At 44.4% G+C, this 16,380-nt stretch overlaps 1 protein-coding gene across 6 annotated transcripts in view; it reads right to left on the bottom strand.

Annotated features, from left to right (window-relative positions):
* TCF7L2 (transcription factor 7 like 2) overlaps nt 1-16,380 on the bottom strand; it is a 199,248-nt gene that overhangs the window by 104,338 nt on the left and 78,530 nt on the right. The window lies entirely within an intron of this gene.

Below are 16,380 nucleotides of genomic sequence, written 5' to 3'. Positions count from 1 at the left end.
CCCAGGCTGTGTCCTGGTTGTGTGCCTGCTCCAGACAGAAGCAACACTGACGCCTACAGATGAGAGCCCCAGTACTGTAGTCAGACTCCTCACATTCAAATTCCAGCTGGCCACTCACCCACCACCTGTGTGGCCTTGGATGGATCACCCACCACCACCACCACTGAGTCTCAGTTTCCCCACCTGTAAAATGGGATAGAAACAATTGCTAACTCACAAGGTGTTGTGATGATTCAACCTGACAACCATACACATTACTCAGAACAGGAAATCAGTAAATTAGTAAAACAGCAAAGTGATTGGAACTAGTAAGTGTTCAGTAAACCTCCAGCATTATCATGATCTTAAGCACATCTCTCCATTTCTCAATGCATCCATTTCGTAAGTAGCACAATGAGGGCTCTGGACCAAAAGAACTCCTGAGTTCCCTTCCAACATGCCAAGTCCACGAACAGCTCTGAGATTAAAACAAAAATTCAGAAACAGGAGGGTGAGCACGAGAGAGAACAAGGCTCTGCTCTATAACGTGCAAGCCTGTTGGAGGTGAGGCCCCAAGACATAGCTTGCTGAAAAGTTCTCCAAGCCCCTTCCCTTGGCTTCAGTTCCAACCTCTGGAATCACACTCCTGCACCTAATAGGATCCCGACAATCCCCACCCTTGGCTCCAGATCCAGCAGATCCCACATTGCCAAATGAAACCTTTGGAGGAAACTCACACAGGCATCCAGACACCGGAACACTTGGCCAAAACCACCCCTGCTGGCCTCTGGATGTGGTGCTGGCCACCGCTGGAACCCCGGCCCGCTTTCCCAGGCCAATGGCCCGCCCTCCCTCTCCCTGACACATGCCCTCCCCACCCACTCACTTATTCCACATGGATGTCCAAACACGCACTAGCTCAGCATATGTCCTTACTGCCTCGCAGTGGCTTGTATTTTTCATGCTCTAAAGCTTAACCATGAGATTGTTGGCGTGAGCGCTGTGATCACTTCAGGCCTGGACTCATAGAGTAAAGAATAAATTAGGATGAAAGTCATCACAGGTATGCACCAAAAACAAGCTAAATAAACATGGAGTTGGTCTTTTTTTTTTTAAGCCTCCCTTTCAAGATAAAAGGTTAGATAGCGTTAAAGTTATCATCCTCTTTAGACACATTTTTTTTTTTTTTTTTTGGAATCAGACAACTTTTTCCTGCAGGATGGCAAGACAGGAGAAATGTGAACTTCACCCCCAAAGTCCATTGTTTTATGACTCTCTGTGTGTACTGCCAACGTATGCAGGTGTGATGCCCCCAAACGTGGGCTGAATCTGCAGCTCACGCATAGCCCACGTCATGTCCTGCAAGACCGATTGTTTGGGGAGGGCAAGAAGAGCTCCTAGCTGCGGGAGGAACTGAGTGAAATTAATCAAGACGGCTGAGCCACAGCCCAGCTCCAAAGCCAAGATTCCTTTTCTTAGGCACATTCTCATTTCTGATTCAGATGAAAAATGTTGCTCTTTCCCATCACTTCGGAAAAAAACGTTTCAATGGTGAATCAAAAGAATCTCCATGGTAATGAACATTTGATCAGGCTCTGATGGACTGAGTAGAGGGCTCAGTTTCTGCCACTCTTCCCCCACAGTGGACTGCCTGAAGCAGAAATGACAGCTGTGACACCCCGATCATCCTGTACTGCACCCTGCTCCACCCAGATATTAATCCATCAGTGCCTTCTTTCCCTTGGAGCTGTGATATAAGGCCTCAGAATCTCTCTCAACACAGTGCTCCAAGCAGACACTACCCAGCCTCCATCTAGGTACAAACACTGCACTCTTCTCACAGTCCTTGGAAAAACCTTTTTTTTTTTTTTGCTCTGGTAGAATTGCAAGATCTTTCCTTGGTTCATATGTGATATACAGGAAAACGGACAGAACAATTATAAATAGTAAAGCTGTGATAGTCAAACAGGAATAAACAGCTGTATGCTCAGTTTGTCAGTAATTATCCATGATAAGAAAACAGTGGTTCTAAAATAATGAGTGTTGATATGTAGAGGAGACCACTAGCACCTCCTTCTTTATGATGGTGAAGATCACATTTTTCCAACAAAAAGGGCCATGCTTCGTACTATTAATTAACTGGCTGTTCCTTAATTATCCCAAAGACCAGAAATAAGAGCACTTTAGGGCAAAGATGATTCTGTCAAGTAGGAGTCAGAAGAGAAAATTCTGTGAAACTAAAAATATGAAAACAGGAATTTCATGAAAATGCCTCAAGTTCATTTTCAAAATTCCCCATGACCACAGGAGCAAAGCATGGAAACTGCTTTCTTTTTTCCCCACACAAGCCTCTCTCTAGAAATTGCTTGTGAGAGAAAACTGCATATAGCTCCCGCAGGTGAGCAGGAACCAACCCATTCTTAAAGAAGGCAAGCATGTCTCCTTCATACGGGCCCCCGTTTACAAAGCAGCAGAAGAGTCAGTGTATGCTCTAGCACGTCTAATTCAAAAGAATCAAAACCTGAAAACATGAAACAACATTTTTAGAAGTCTAAGGCTTGGAAAACTATAGTGGTTAGAATTCCTTTGGTTGTAAGTATCAGAAAACACCTCTAATTAATTGGCTTCCAAATTGAAAGATTCGACTAGCTGGACAGTCCAGGATTAGATATGGCTACATAGAACTAAATGGTATCATACAGACGTTCCTCCCACACACATCCTAACTCTCGCACATCACTACAAATAAGCACTCTCCATTCAGAGTGTGTTTGTGTGTGTCTGAGTGTGTGTGTCTGTGTTAGTTGCTCAGTCATGTCTGACTCTTTGCGACCCCATGGACTCTAGCCTACCAGGTTCCTCTGTCGGTGGAATTCTCCAGGCAAGAATACTAAAGTGGGCGTTGCCATTTCCTTCTCCAGGGATCTTCCTGATTCAGGGATCGAACCCAGGTCTCCCGCGTTGCAGGCAGATCTTTACCATCTGAGCCACCAGGGATAGCTCCAAAGACCCACAGAGTTAGAATGCTTTGCCTAGTGAAGGCTCCAGAGCATTTCTGCTTATTAAGTCACATGCCTACCCCTTGTCCAATCATGTCTACCTGGACCAACCCGAATAGAGGAAAGGTAGTTCTCTATTCTTAGGGGATGAGGAGGATGCTGCCAGCAGAAGAAAAAATAAATAAATAAATAAAACAAAGCCACACACACACAACTGGCATAGAGATGAATGTGGGCTCTGCTCCATTTGTTAATATTCGGTTTCTTAGACTGGAGGGTCACTGCGTAGATGCTATGCTTAATTCCCGAAAATAACTTGATAATTTAAGAGTAAAGTGTAATAAAGACTGTGCCAATAAAGCGCTTTGTGGAAACAGAATGGGAAGGGCTTTGAGGCAGAAAGGAAGGAAGATGTTTAGCTATATTTTAAACATGGAAACGGCTTCTCCCATTCAAACATATTTCTTCCCATTCAAACATATTTCTTCCATCTTTGACAACACCTTCTCGCCTTGGTCAGGACAAATTTGGCTTATGGGCTCTGGTGGAAGCAGGCTGCTACCTCTTCCCCCCAAACTATTTTCTCTTGTGTTTCCACTGAATCACCCTAGAGGTCTGTCCTAGAGCCTCTCCTCCCAGCCTGCTCCCCTTTCTGTTTAGATTTTATGTTCTCCCTCTGCCCAGAAAGGCTGATTCTCCCTTGAGTGTGAAAGAGCTGGGGAAAACACTTCTCTCAGAATGTTATATGCATCCCTGAGTCGGATCTAACTTCAGGAGCATCAGAAAGGGGAAGAGTCAGAGGTCAGGTCCAAAGACAGGTCTCGATAATGGGGGCCCCACAAAACCATGGTCTCTGGGGGCCACGGGGACAGTTCAGTCCCAAGGTCCGTGGTACAGACGTTCCTTCCTTCCCTTCTTCAGCCTTTTGAACACTTCATACTTTCTTCACCCCAGCACCTGGGCAACACAGTGTTTTTGTGAGCAAAACAGGCAGCCTACACCCTTGAGCAAGGACAAGAGGCCTTTGCCCCACTGTACTTTTGGCACATGGTGACCCCATCTCATTCAAGCCTATCAAGCAGTCTCAGTGATGCACTTAATCACTGCCCGGATCCACTCGCTGTGCAAGCTTTGGCTGGAAAACGGATTGCATCACGCCTGCCAGAGCGCCTCACAAGTTTCTCACTGCAGACAGACCATGGCTGGACAGACTGCACAGTTGCAGAGATGGTGGGGCTCGGATGCAGGACAGAGGGGGTGACCCAGATACCAGCCACATCCCGCTGCACTGGCAAAGAACTGATCAAGGCGGGGGCTCAGTCAACCTCTGTGCCCCCTTCTGCCCCCACCCTCTCTCCTCTAGCCAACACCACACTGGAAGGATGGCAGGTCCTGGGCCCAATCCACCTGTATACTCTCCATCCTGAATCCCTGAATCTCCTCGCCCCACCTTCTAATCAGGTGGCAGAGCTAAGCACCTGCTCACAGCCTCACCATGTCTTCTCTTCAAAAGACAAAACCTATCCTCCAGATTTTCAGTAAAAGCACACGACACAATCTGTTTTAGGATGTTCACGGCCATCTCGAACACGGGAGTGCAGCATAGGGACCGAGGAAGTAAGACGGGAAGTGACAAAGGTGGGAAGTGCTCTGGCAACACCCTAGTGAGTGGCACTAGCAGCCTGGGCTTCAGTGGTGACGGCAGAGGGGCGAAAACTGTTTGCATCCACAGATATTTCAAAGGCACAGCTCATATGCTATGTGGATGGATTATGAGCCCAAAGGACAGGCCAGTGGACTGAAGGCGGGGTGTGAGAGAAAAGACGAGTCAAAGATAAACTCCAAGATTTGGGACTCACACAACTGATGAACGCTGATGATCTTGACTGTGACAATGAAGGCTGGGAGGAACAGGCTTGGTGGTGGGGAGCAGGCGGAAATGAAGACCTGGATTCTGAACAAGCTAACTCTCCCATGTCTGTCTGGCATCCAAATGGACATCCAACCAGGCACTCGGGGCAAAGAGCCCAGGCTAGACAAAGAACCTGGATAACTCTCTAAATGTGGTCATTTCTGCCCATGGAATCCTGAGCAACTCCACTCACTCACAGGATTTTCACATCCTGATATTCTCAGGTGGCTCAGTGGTAAAGAATCTGCCTGCCAATGGAGAAGACCTGGGTTCAGTGCCTGGGTTGGGAAGATTCCCCTGGAGGACGAAATGACAACCCGCTCCAGTGTTCCTGCCTGAAGAATCCCATGGACAGAGGAGCCTGGCGGGATGCAGTCCATGGGGACCCAAAGAGTTGGATGCAACTAAGCTCACCCGCACAGCAGCACATGCAAAATGGACAGAATAATAAACTTTCCCTTCCAGACCCCCCCTAGGGCCCCTCCTTTCCTAGTTTCCAAGAATATTCCAAGGGATAATTCTGAAATCCAAGTGTTAAAATTTTATTAACTGATTAAAAGAGATGGAAATCTGACTTGTAAGCCATTAACAAGCCAATCAGAGAATCACTTCACATACCCACATTGTTGAAAATATTCATTTCCCATAATATATCATTGAGTCTTAGATTTCATAGGCTCTCTCTTAAAAAAATTCAGGCATCTTAGAATAGGATTCCTGAGCACCAGTCAGTTTAAACAAGAGTGGAAAGAGACAAAACCCTCGAAGCCCAACCTTCTGGAGCTTCTGTGTGAACCACGTTTACATAAATGCTAGTGGGCTGATGACACAGGCTCAGTTGCGAGTCAGAAGGTATTAGGGTGGCTTCTGAAATTAGAAAGTAGACCTGTGGGCAAGCCCTGGTGCTACCACGATGCACCACGAAGGTAACAATAAAGGTACACTTGTTCCTGCCGAAATCAACCCCTGTCCCTCACCAGAAACTGCTTTGCTGCCTAATTAATGAAGCATCACAATACAAGGGGAGAGAGACACCTGCAAAGACATAAAATCATGGGGTTCCTTGACTTCAGGAAACTTACAATCTTGCTGAAGGAGCAAGCCCCATGCATAGCGTGAATCAGCCAGACAAGAAAGGACAAGCAGGACAGGCCTGGTGCCAAACGCACACTTTTGTTTTATTTACTGGAAACATAAACACAGGCAAATCCATGAGTTGAGCTCGAAGTACATCCACGTTAATTTAAAACAGGCTCCCACGCTGGGTAAACAGAGCGAGTACTGAAGCTGAAACAGCTTTCCAGAAGATGCACCCATCTTGGCCCTGAAGAGCCAAGAAGAATGCTCCAGTCAAGCTCGCTTTAGGGACTCCTGCAGTTTCCAAACACCCAGAGGAATCAAGAACCTGCCCTGAAGAAACCGACTGCATAACCCAGAGCTTCCCCTAGACCTCTCTCAGGAGAGAACCTTTTTCCTAGCAACCCTGTTAACACTCGGTGACACAAACATCAGGAAACACGAGCCCAGAGCTGCCAGAGGTTTTCACCCAAGCACAACTCACAGCACTTGGAAATGGTTGAAACTGATTGGAGGCTGCCAGCCTCCGCCACACTCCCTGTGGACTGATCTTAAACAGGGAGACAATGGCATTTCTAAAGAGAAGGTATGTTTTCCCAGAAACACAATCCAGGATGATATTCTTAACAAGCTCATACACAGCATCAAATAAATAATATTTGCCTAATATACACTATTAACAAAAGAGAAAAAAAAGTTTGATGATCCGACTTTGTTATTGTTGTTGTTTAATTGCTAAGTCGTGTCTGACTCTTTGCCACCCCATGGACTGCAGCCTGCCAGGCTTCCCCGTCCTTCACTATCTCCCAGAGTTTTCTCAAAGTCAAAAACAGAGCTACTAAAATGTAAAAAACTACAATTCTTTAGGTTTGTAAAAGTATACTCCAAAACCTATAAAAATAGCCCTAAATGTGCTTCATATATTGTGGGGTGCTAAAAAAGTGTTTCTATAAGTATCTTAAATGAATATATGTCATTCTGTACAACCATGATAACATCAGCTGACTTTAAAACCTACTAGCTATATGAGAAGCAATCATTTCTGTTTGCTCATTTTGAAAGTGAGAGGCCTTAGAGAGGTTGACTTGGGCTGGGCTGGCCGGGTCTCTTTTCTGTAGCAACACGGAATAAGGGCATACCCTTCCCAGGAAGCCTGAACTTTTGCTTTTGTTTAATTCCCTAGACAATAAAATCATTCTGATCATGGTAAATCTAACTCTCACACTCGGAGGATGGTTATTAACACTGAGACCTAGCAGGAAGACATTTGTGGCTATATATCAAGAAATGTTTTAAACTTTTGTTCTTTTGTAACTATCTTCCTAGCAATTTATAAGAAAATAATACAGGATGGGGGTGGGGAGGGGAGGGGGCCACACAAAGATGTTCATCACAGGTTTATTTAGAATAACCGAAATGAAAGGAGATACCCTAAAGACCCAACAATATGGCGTTGATTAAACTAAATAGGGATACAATCATAGTATGGGGTATTATGTGGTCATTAAAAATCCTTAAGAATTTTAATGACATGAAGATGTGCTTAAGCAATTTTCATTTTAAGTAAACCTAAGGTTGAAGATACTGAGCACTACCAGGAGCTCAAGAATGTTAAAAACAAATATAAATATTAATACACTCAGAGGGAAAAGTCTAGAAGGAAATACACCAAATATACCAAACAATTTGTAACGTAACATCAGACTGGCAAGATTAGGGGTTATTTTCCAAAGTGTCTACAACGAACATAAATTTTATGAATGAGAAAAGCTACAATTAACAATTATTGTCACTTATTTTAGAGGTAGGATTTTTTTCCATCAAAAATGAGTAGTTTTCATACTTAAAACATTTTAAGATCAGTCCCTGAAGATGTGAGTCACCATGGAGGACAGTCTCAAGCAAACTTGGTGATGAGGGAAGGATGTTTCAGAGTTCCATCTTAGTCTTAAAATGGGTTAGTGGAAGAAGCTTGAGCGGGACTCAACAGCCAAACACAAATCAAGTCAGCATTTCAAGGAGAGAGACTTCAGTGCAATACGGAGACAGACCTTTGAGTCTATTCTGTACCAAAGCAAACGGTCTGCATCAGAAGATAGCCAGGTGCCCCATCTCTGTGTCTGAAAACAGTAAGGCTGGCAGAGGGACTTCTGAGAGGTGATTAAACAACACAAGGGACAGCACTGGGTGACATGCCTTGTGATCTGAAGGTTGTGAAACTCTATGATTCTAATCTGAAAGGACACAACCGAGCTTACACAATCCTTCTTGGTAGAATATTTCCATTGCCATAGTGGTCAGCTGCCACACCATGAACCCAAACCTCAAAACTTCAGAACTCCTCACCGTAGAGTATTTTCCGGAAGGAGATAGGAAGCTTAGACTTCTAACCACAGACCGTTATGGACCATCTTGGGGTTTACTCCACTCCCTCCCTTTAAAGTATACCTGATCCAATCCAGCACTTCTTCCCCAAAACAAAGATAACGTGGTTGCTGGTTCTCAATATTAGCTCCTCATAGTGTTCCTTATTAAAAAAAATATTAATATTTGTGCAGGGCTCACTGGCTTGCTTTATATGCTTAGACAAAACATATACCTTTAATCGTGGTTCTGTGAAATGGGAAAGTTCTGACTCAGCCGCTGCTAGGAAATACATCTTAAGTATTCTAGAAAGTCTGGTTGAGTCACAGAGAAATGGACTTATTAAGAAAAAAAAAGAGGTAAGTGTCTATGCAGTGGAGGAAGAGGAGACAGCACAGAGAAAGGCGTCTAGGAAGTGAGCACAGCGCAGCCTCACATCGCCTGAAGCTCACCTGCCCCCGAAGCATCCGCCCTCCTCTCCCACAACATGTCAGCGAGTCCTCTGCTGCAGCCACACCCAGAAACCAAATCCCTCGCCAAGCTCATGGCCCACTCTCCAGTGAAGCCAGCGGGGCTCCTTGAACAAGCCTGCCCTGGCCAGCTGGTGCTCCACCCGGTGCTTCCCTGGCAGCACCCTGCATACGCACTGTGTCCCACTGACCTCTTTCTTAGCACCTCTGGGGTCAGTGGAGTTAAGATGATGGCATGCTCTGGAGCTGCTGCTGCTGCTAAGTCGCTTCAGTCGTGTCCGACTCTGTGCAACCCCACAAACAGAAGCCCACCAGATTCCCCCGTCCCTGGGGTTCTCCAGGCAAGAACACTGGAGTGGGTTGCCATTTCCTTCTCCAATGCATGAAAGTGAAAAGTGAAAGGGAAGTCGCTCAGTCGTGTCCGACTCTTCGTGACCCCTCGGACTGCAGCCCACCAGGTTCCTCCGTCGGTGGGATTTTCCAGGCAAGAGTACTGGAGCTAGTCTGCCTTATTTTACAACCTGACTCCCACAGTTGGGCAAATACTTCACCTCCCTGTACTGAGTTCTCTCTCTGTAAAGTGGGGATAATACAATTTCTGAAAAGCACCTGGAACAATGTCTGGCATGAAGGAAATGTCCCAGACTTACTTGCTATCATTGTTATCATCATTCATCACTGACTCCACTTTCTCTCTCCATCTAGAATAGTTTTTCCCGCACACAGTGGGCAATCATGAAATATTTGCAGGATCCATGAATATGAGCCAATGACTGAATCAACGGTAAACACAAAAACCAAGAGAAAGACCAACTAGAGCTACTTATCTAAATTCTGGAGAAGGAAAGCGAGACGTCTCCACCCTTCCATAAATACATTCTGAATAAATGGAAATCTAAATTTAATAGATAATCAACATTACTCGATGTCAATTTAATCCATTAAATTTGAGTTGTAAATTAAGTTTGAAGTGCTCGCATTTCATATTGCCACACTGCTCTGTGGGGTCAGGAAACCTGGTATCTTAATCTCTCTAAAAAAGACAACTCAGGGAAATCCCCAGTGGTCCAGTGGTTAGGACTTGGAGCTTCCTCTACCATGGCCTAGGTTCAACCTCTGATCAGGGAACTGAGATCCTGCCAGATGTGCAGTGTGGCCATAAAAAAAAAAAATACAACTCACTCAACTATACTTCAATTTTAAAAGGAGACATTTTTCCAAAGAAGGTATGTGAAATATACCAATAGGTACACAAAATGATGCCCAACATCCCTAATCAGAGAGATATAAATCAAAATGACAAAGAATTACCTCCTCATACCTGTTAAAACAGCTGTCAGCAAAAGTCAAGAGATAACAAGTTTTGGTTAGGATATGAGAAAAAAAAATATTCTATATTGTTAGCAGGAATGTAAATTGGTGCAGCCATTATGGAAAACAGCACAGACAGTCCTCAAAAAAAAATTAAAACTGGAACTACCATATGATCAGCAAACCCACTCCTGGGCTTCCCTGGTGGCTCAGCTGGTAAAGAATCCACCTGCAAAGCGGAAGACCTGGGTTTGATTCCTGGGCTGGGAAGATCCTCTGGAGAAGGGATCCTCCAGTATTCTGGCCTGGAGAATTCCATGGACTGTATAGTCCACGAGGTCGCAAAGAGTCAGACATGACTGAGCAACTTTCACTTCACTTCACTTCTGGGTGTATATCCAAAAGAAACAAAAACAGGATCTCCAAGAGATGTGCACTCCCTTGTTCACTGCAGTGTGACGCACAACAGCCAAGATAAGAAAACAAGCTACGTGTCCATCAACAGACCAACAGATAAAGGAAATGTATCACATACACCAAGTGGAATAGCATTCAGCCATAAGAAGGAAATTCTGCCATTTGTGACAACATGGAAGGACCTTGAAGGCATTACGCTAAGTCAGACAAAGACAAACACTGCATCAGTCCAGTTGCTCAGTCGTGTCCGACTCTTTGTGACCCCATGGACTGCAGCACGCCAAGCTTCCCTGTCCATCACCAACTCCTGGAGCTCGCTCACACTCATGTCCATCGAGTCAGTGATGCCAGCCATCCAACCATCTCATCCTCTGTCGTCCCCTTCTCCTGCCTTCAATCTTTGTCAGCACCAGGGTCTTTTCCAATGAGTCAGTTCTTCGCATCAGGTAGTCAAAGTATTGGAGTTTCAGCTTCAGCATCAGTCCTTACAAATGAATATTCAGGACTGATTTCCTTTAGGATTGACTGGTGGGATCTCCTTGCAGTCCAAGGGACTCTCAAGAGTATCTCATGGTATCGCTTACAAGTGAAATCTTAAGAAAAAACCACACAGAGAGTCTACCAGGGACCCAGGGGTTAGGGAAAATGGCGAGATGCTGGTCAAAGAGTACAGACTTCTAATTATAAAAGGAATAAGTTCTGGAAGCCTAACATACAGCATGATGATTATAATTAACAAGACTATATCATGTACTTGAAAGTTGCTAAAAGACAGTAGATCTTAAATATTCTTGCCACAAAAGAGAAATGGTATTTATGTAATGGGATGCAGTCTTAGCAACAGAAATAGTCATTTTACAACATATAAGTGTATCAAATCAACACACTGCACACCTCAAGTTTATACAGCATTATATGTTGATGGTATCTCAATAAAGTTGGAATAAAAATTTTTTAATTAAAGACAACTCTTCCACCCCAAACCTTCTCCCCACCCAGTATTTCCCATTCAGCAAATGGCATCTCCACCCACCCACCTTTGACCCTCCTTTCTCCCCTTACTGACAGCATCTGATCCATCCCTCAGTTCTACTGACGGCCCCTCCCTCTAAATCTGTCCACTTCACCTTCCCCACCGGCAGCAGCGTAACCCAAGCCAAAACCCTCAATGATTTCACAACGGCAGCACCATATCTTACCCAAGTCACTGTCTCCATGCCCCATGACCAGCAGCCATTGTAGCTGGCATCCTGCTCCTCTCACAGCCAGCCTCTCTCTTCTTTAGGACCTTTACACATGTTTTATCTTCTGCCTGGAATATTTTCTCACCTCCCATCCCTTCTCTCATACCTTCACCTGGTCAACTCCAACTGATCCTTCAAATCACATGTTAAATGCCATTTTCTCAGGGGGACAATCCTGGCCTGTTGATCCTCACCAGCTTCTCAGAAGACATCCCAACTCCTTGATCACATACCCTCACAGGCCTGGTAACCCCTCACAGCACCCAACACGGAGCCTCCCACCCAGGCAGGGGCTGCGACAGTTCTGCTGGACCTCAGTGTCCAGGACAGAGCCTCCTACCACGCAGCCACTGACGCCAAGCATCCGACAGCACAGGGAAGAATACAACCCAAGTAACACCGCAAAACATCCATGTGTGCTTAATAACAAAGAGCAGGCTCTCCAAGTAATTGGTTGCTATTAACTGCAACTCAGTACCCCCGCACCCCATGCCCAAATTCTTCAGAAACAACCAAAGACTCAGCATGCCCTCTGAGCTGAAAACGCTCAACTCAAACAGCAGACACCCTGTCTGAAGCCCTACCATCAGGCTATATTTCATAAGAGCCTTCCCGCTCTCTTTCAGCATTTAAGCAGTAACAACAACAAAATAATAGAAGTACACACTCCAGTCTGGCGGGCTCTGCTCTTCGGGATTCAGGCAGCTTTCTCATCCCACACCTCCATGCTCATTACACAACAAAACACATAGGACTCAGAACCGCTAGAAATACACCCCAAGGTAAAAACTCCACGTCTACTTCAAAAGGAAACCCCCAAGACACAATGGTAGGAACTTCTGAAGCCTTTTGCCATTTTGTAAGATACATACTATACCAAAATACCACCATTTGGGGTACAGAATCTTTTTTTGCTGGGTACAAAGGAAGTTAAATTAAAGTCTTTGTATAGCAAAGACACCTGGGGTGGTGTCCAGAGAGGGGCTCCTCATAGGGGCCCTGGGAGTGGGTTGGCCAAGACTCAAACACCACCACTTAGCACAGCCCAGCTGCCTGGCACTCATTTTGGAAGAAGGAATTTTTAAAAGAGCAAAGAATTACAAATATAAACACCACAGAGAAAGAAACAGGAGCAAGTTCTACAAAACAGAGTATGGGGAAGATGAGGAAAGGAGAGGATCTTGTGACTTTAGAAAGTTCATGAATTTCTGTGGGAGAAAGGAAGAATAGAAATCCAAGGGAGAAGGAGAGAGAGACAGATCTGTTGTATAAATTCCTATTTTTTGGACAGTTAAAAAAAAAAACAGTTAAAAACCCTCACCCTTGGGGGATCATTTCTACTCTATTTTGACCATAGAGTAGGAGCCATCAGATTATAATAAACGAGATGTTGTATTGGGGGCTTGCTTCTTCATATAAACATCATTCAATCAATTGAACTCCACTTGTTAAGAACATTCATTCTACACATCCTTTTTTTTTTTTACAATGTGGTAACCCACATACCACATGAGAAAAAAATCCAATCAGATTAAAATACGCCAACGAAACGTTTTAAATTCCCAACTGAAAATCCTACCCCCATGAGTACTACAGCAAGTTATTTTCCTAGCAACCTGTGATAGCTATAGTCCCTAATGATTACTAACAAACGCTGAACGAACACTTCTCTAGTTTCAAAATAAAAACATTAGAAATAATTATGAAACAGCCTGGCGCCGAAATTACAATAAATCCAAATTTCGGAGAAATTAGGAAGCAATCCTCAGACAATTATTTTGAAACAGGTCTGATGAAACACTGTGATGTGGCAAACTTATTCAAGAGAAAGAAAAACGAGAAAGTAAGGAAGAGCCCAGTGATGGAGAAAAGTTAGCCATTCATCAGAGAATCTGAAGGAGAGCCAGAGTCTCCTGGCCAATGCCGAGATATACAAAGACCCAAATGATGCATCAGCCACAATCCAGAATGCTCCCTGTATAAATACAGACACACCGTACCTGCCAAGCTGGTTTGGGCTGACACACTGCCCTGCGTTCAATGAAAAGGTGATCATAAGTTTATACTCCCAAGGTACACGACTCCTCAATCCCCCAAAACTATATGTGACCCAGAGGTCAACAACTTTCAGACTTTCTTCCCCCTACCTTTCCATTCTCCTTCTACTAACCTCCTCCCCACCCTCAATACCTCTTCCTCCTCCGTCCTGGTGTCCCGTGAAGACTGCAGAAATGCACAATGACAGGGCTGACGCATAAACTAAAGACATCATTCCAAGGCCACGAGCATCAAGTATTTCATTTGGTTTCCTTTTTGCCCAAGTTCATGGCTTTTCTCCTCTCTCCAGCTCCCAAAGCCCACTCTCACCACCAACCCACTATACAACCTCTATGCAGTGTCGCTCCTAGGCCCCCAGGAGCAGATAACACAAGATCGGATTACAGCTGCCAGCTGCGGCTTCTATCGACAAGGGTCTCCCTCAGAAGGGTGGGGTGGGCTCCACAGTGATTGCTATGGTCAACATGCCTGCTAAGCCACAGCAAAGGAAAAAAGAAACCCAAGTCCCTTCACTGCACCCCTCACCAAAATCCACATCGGCTCTGCAAAAATGTTTTACCAGCTCCTCGGATTGTTAACTCGTACACGTGAAAACAAAGTGCCTAGGGCCTAAGTTGTGGCAACTGCTCCTATGGGATCTGGGGAGTCAGAGGGACAGAGGGAAGGAGGGCAATCATTGACCTCTCTCCCAAAGGACAGACCCCACTCCTGCACGGGGATAACACATGGACCTCCAGGCCACACCCACCAGGGGGCTGCGGCCCCTCTGGACCACTTCTAAGAAATGTGTCTCCTCTCCAGACTCAAAGAGAGAAACATCTCCAAGAGATTTTAAAGATAGCATCCCTTTCCTACACTTCCCGGCTCACCCCCAAAAAGAAATGGGTGACTTCTGCCGAGCACTTCCAAAAGCACAAAAATAAATTTCAAACCTAGACCCCCATTGGGAAATTCAGGGAGGCAGGAAGAGTGAAACAGACTGGCTTCCTCACTGTACCCTCAAGGACGTGTAAAACAATCTTTGTGGATTGTTAAAATATGGTTTTTCTTTTATGGCATTCATTTTTCTGGGAGAAACCTGCATGAGAACCCCAAGCCAACAACTTCTTTATGCCTATGACACTGTCTTTGACAGTGAGCCAATTTAGAGAAAGCAAAACAGAACAAGTCACAGAGAGTTACTCTTGACTCCCTTAGGAGAGAACAGCCCACTAGGCCCCAAAAAGAGAGCTGAGAACTGGGCCCAGTTCCCGCTCTGGCCGCTAACACAGCGTGTGACGTTGGGCAATTCACTTAAGGCATCTCTGGACCCGTCTCCTTTTCTGAGAGTAGGTAGGACCTAGCTGATCTAAGGTTACTTCCAGCCCTGAAATCTTAGCATTGTAAGAGCGTGTGTGATTACGAGCATCCGTTTTATCGAGGGACTGGAGGAAGGAGGAAGCTTCTGGGAAATGTCAACCTTCTTTCTACGTGCCTCATTTAAGAATTCGTAAGACCTTTTCACAAACGATGACTCAAAGAAGTGGTTTTACAGAAACCAATTATTTTGTGAGATATACACACATACCATATACATATTTAATATTCATATAAGAGGCCAAACTCCTTAAATAATATATGCTCAATTATAACAAGTTACAAAATAAGGAGGCAGTTAGCCTGAAATTTGACACAATGTATCTTAAGATTTTTCTACTTAAGAAAATTATTTTGCCATTTTTAGAAATTAAAAGTAACACAGAGGCAAAATATATTAATGGATAACATTTTGTGATACTTAAATAAAATATACATGAATTGTTTCATGCTTTGCATAATTCTCCCTGTCACGAATTCATTCTAAAAATATATCTTCCATTAATTATTTCAAAAGTATGAAGTCCAGCTCATGATAGGAATATATAGAAGAAAATACTCTAATAAGGCTGAGTTATCTTCTCAAGAGGTTCATTTATAAACTCCACTTTCAGAATCTACAAAATCTGGAGAAAGTGCATTAAAAATATATGCAGACACACACTTTATGTTGCAGTCTCTTAGTAGTACAAACACGTGTTTTCTGTGTTAAACCCACACACTTTCAAAGCCACGGACGTACACATTAAATTTAACTTGAGCCTTCCCAAGTTCACGTGTACTCCACGTTTCCAATCAGCCCAGACGAAATCCTTCTGATGTTAGTCTAGATTACTCCTTTCCAATAATTAGGGTGATAAATTGGTGAGTGTGTTGGGGGTAGGGGATGGGGGGAATAAGATCGGAAAGTCTCAAATTCAGGATTTCCCTTTTGAGTTTCCTAATTCTTTGCAACTCACCTCCCCTAAATGACTTTTTCAGCAAAGATTTGGGTACATTTTTTAAGTTGCTTCAATACCTTTTCCAATCTTCCCCACACCATGGTGATTGTGCCCTATTAACTGGAACCCACAAAGCTAGATTCTAACCCAATACTGGGTGAAAAGGGTAGTGGGAACATTTCCAGGTAGATACCAATCATTAAGGTCCAATAGCAAAAAAACAAGTGCCTTCTAGATACAAACCATATCCAA

This window comes from Budorcas taxicolor, chromosome 23 (assembly GCF_023091745.1).
Source record: "Budorcas taxicolor isolate Tak-1 chromosome 23, Takin1.1, whole genome shotgun sequence".
In the NCBI taxonomy this organism is placed as follows: domain Eukaryota; kingdom Metazoa; phylum Chordata; class Mammalia; order Artiodactyla; family Bovidae; genus Budorcas; species Budorcas taxicolor.
The sequence above is the reverse complement of the archived record's forward strand: the minus strand, read 5'-3'. Positions and strand labels throughout refer to the sequence as shown.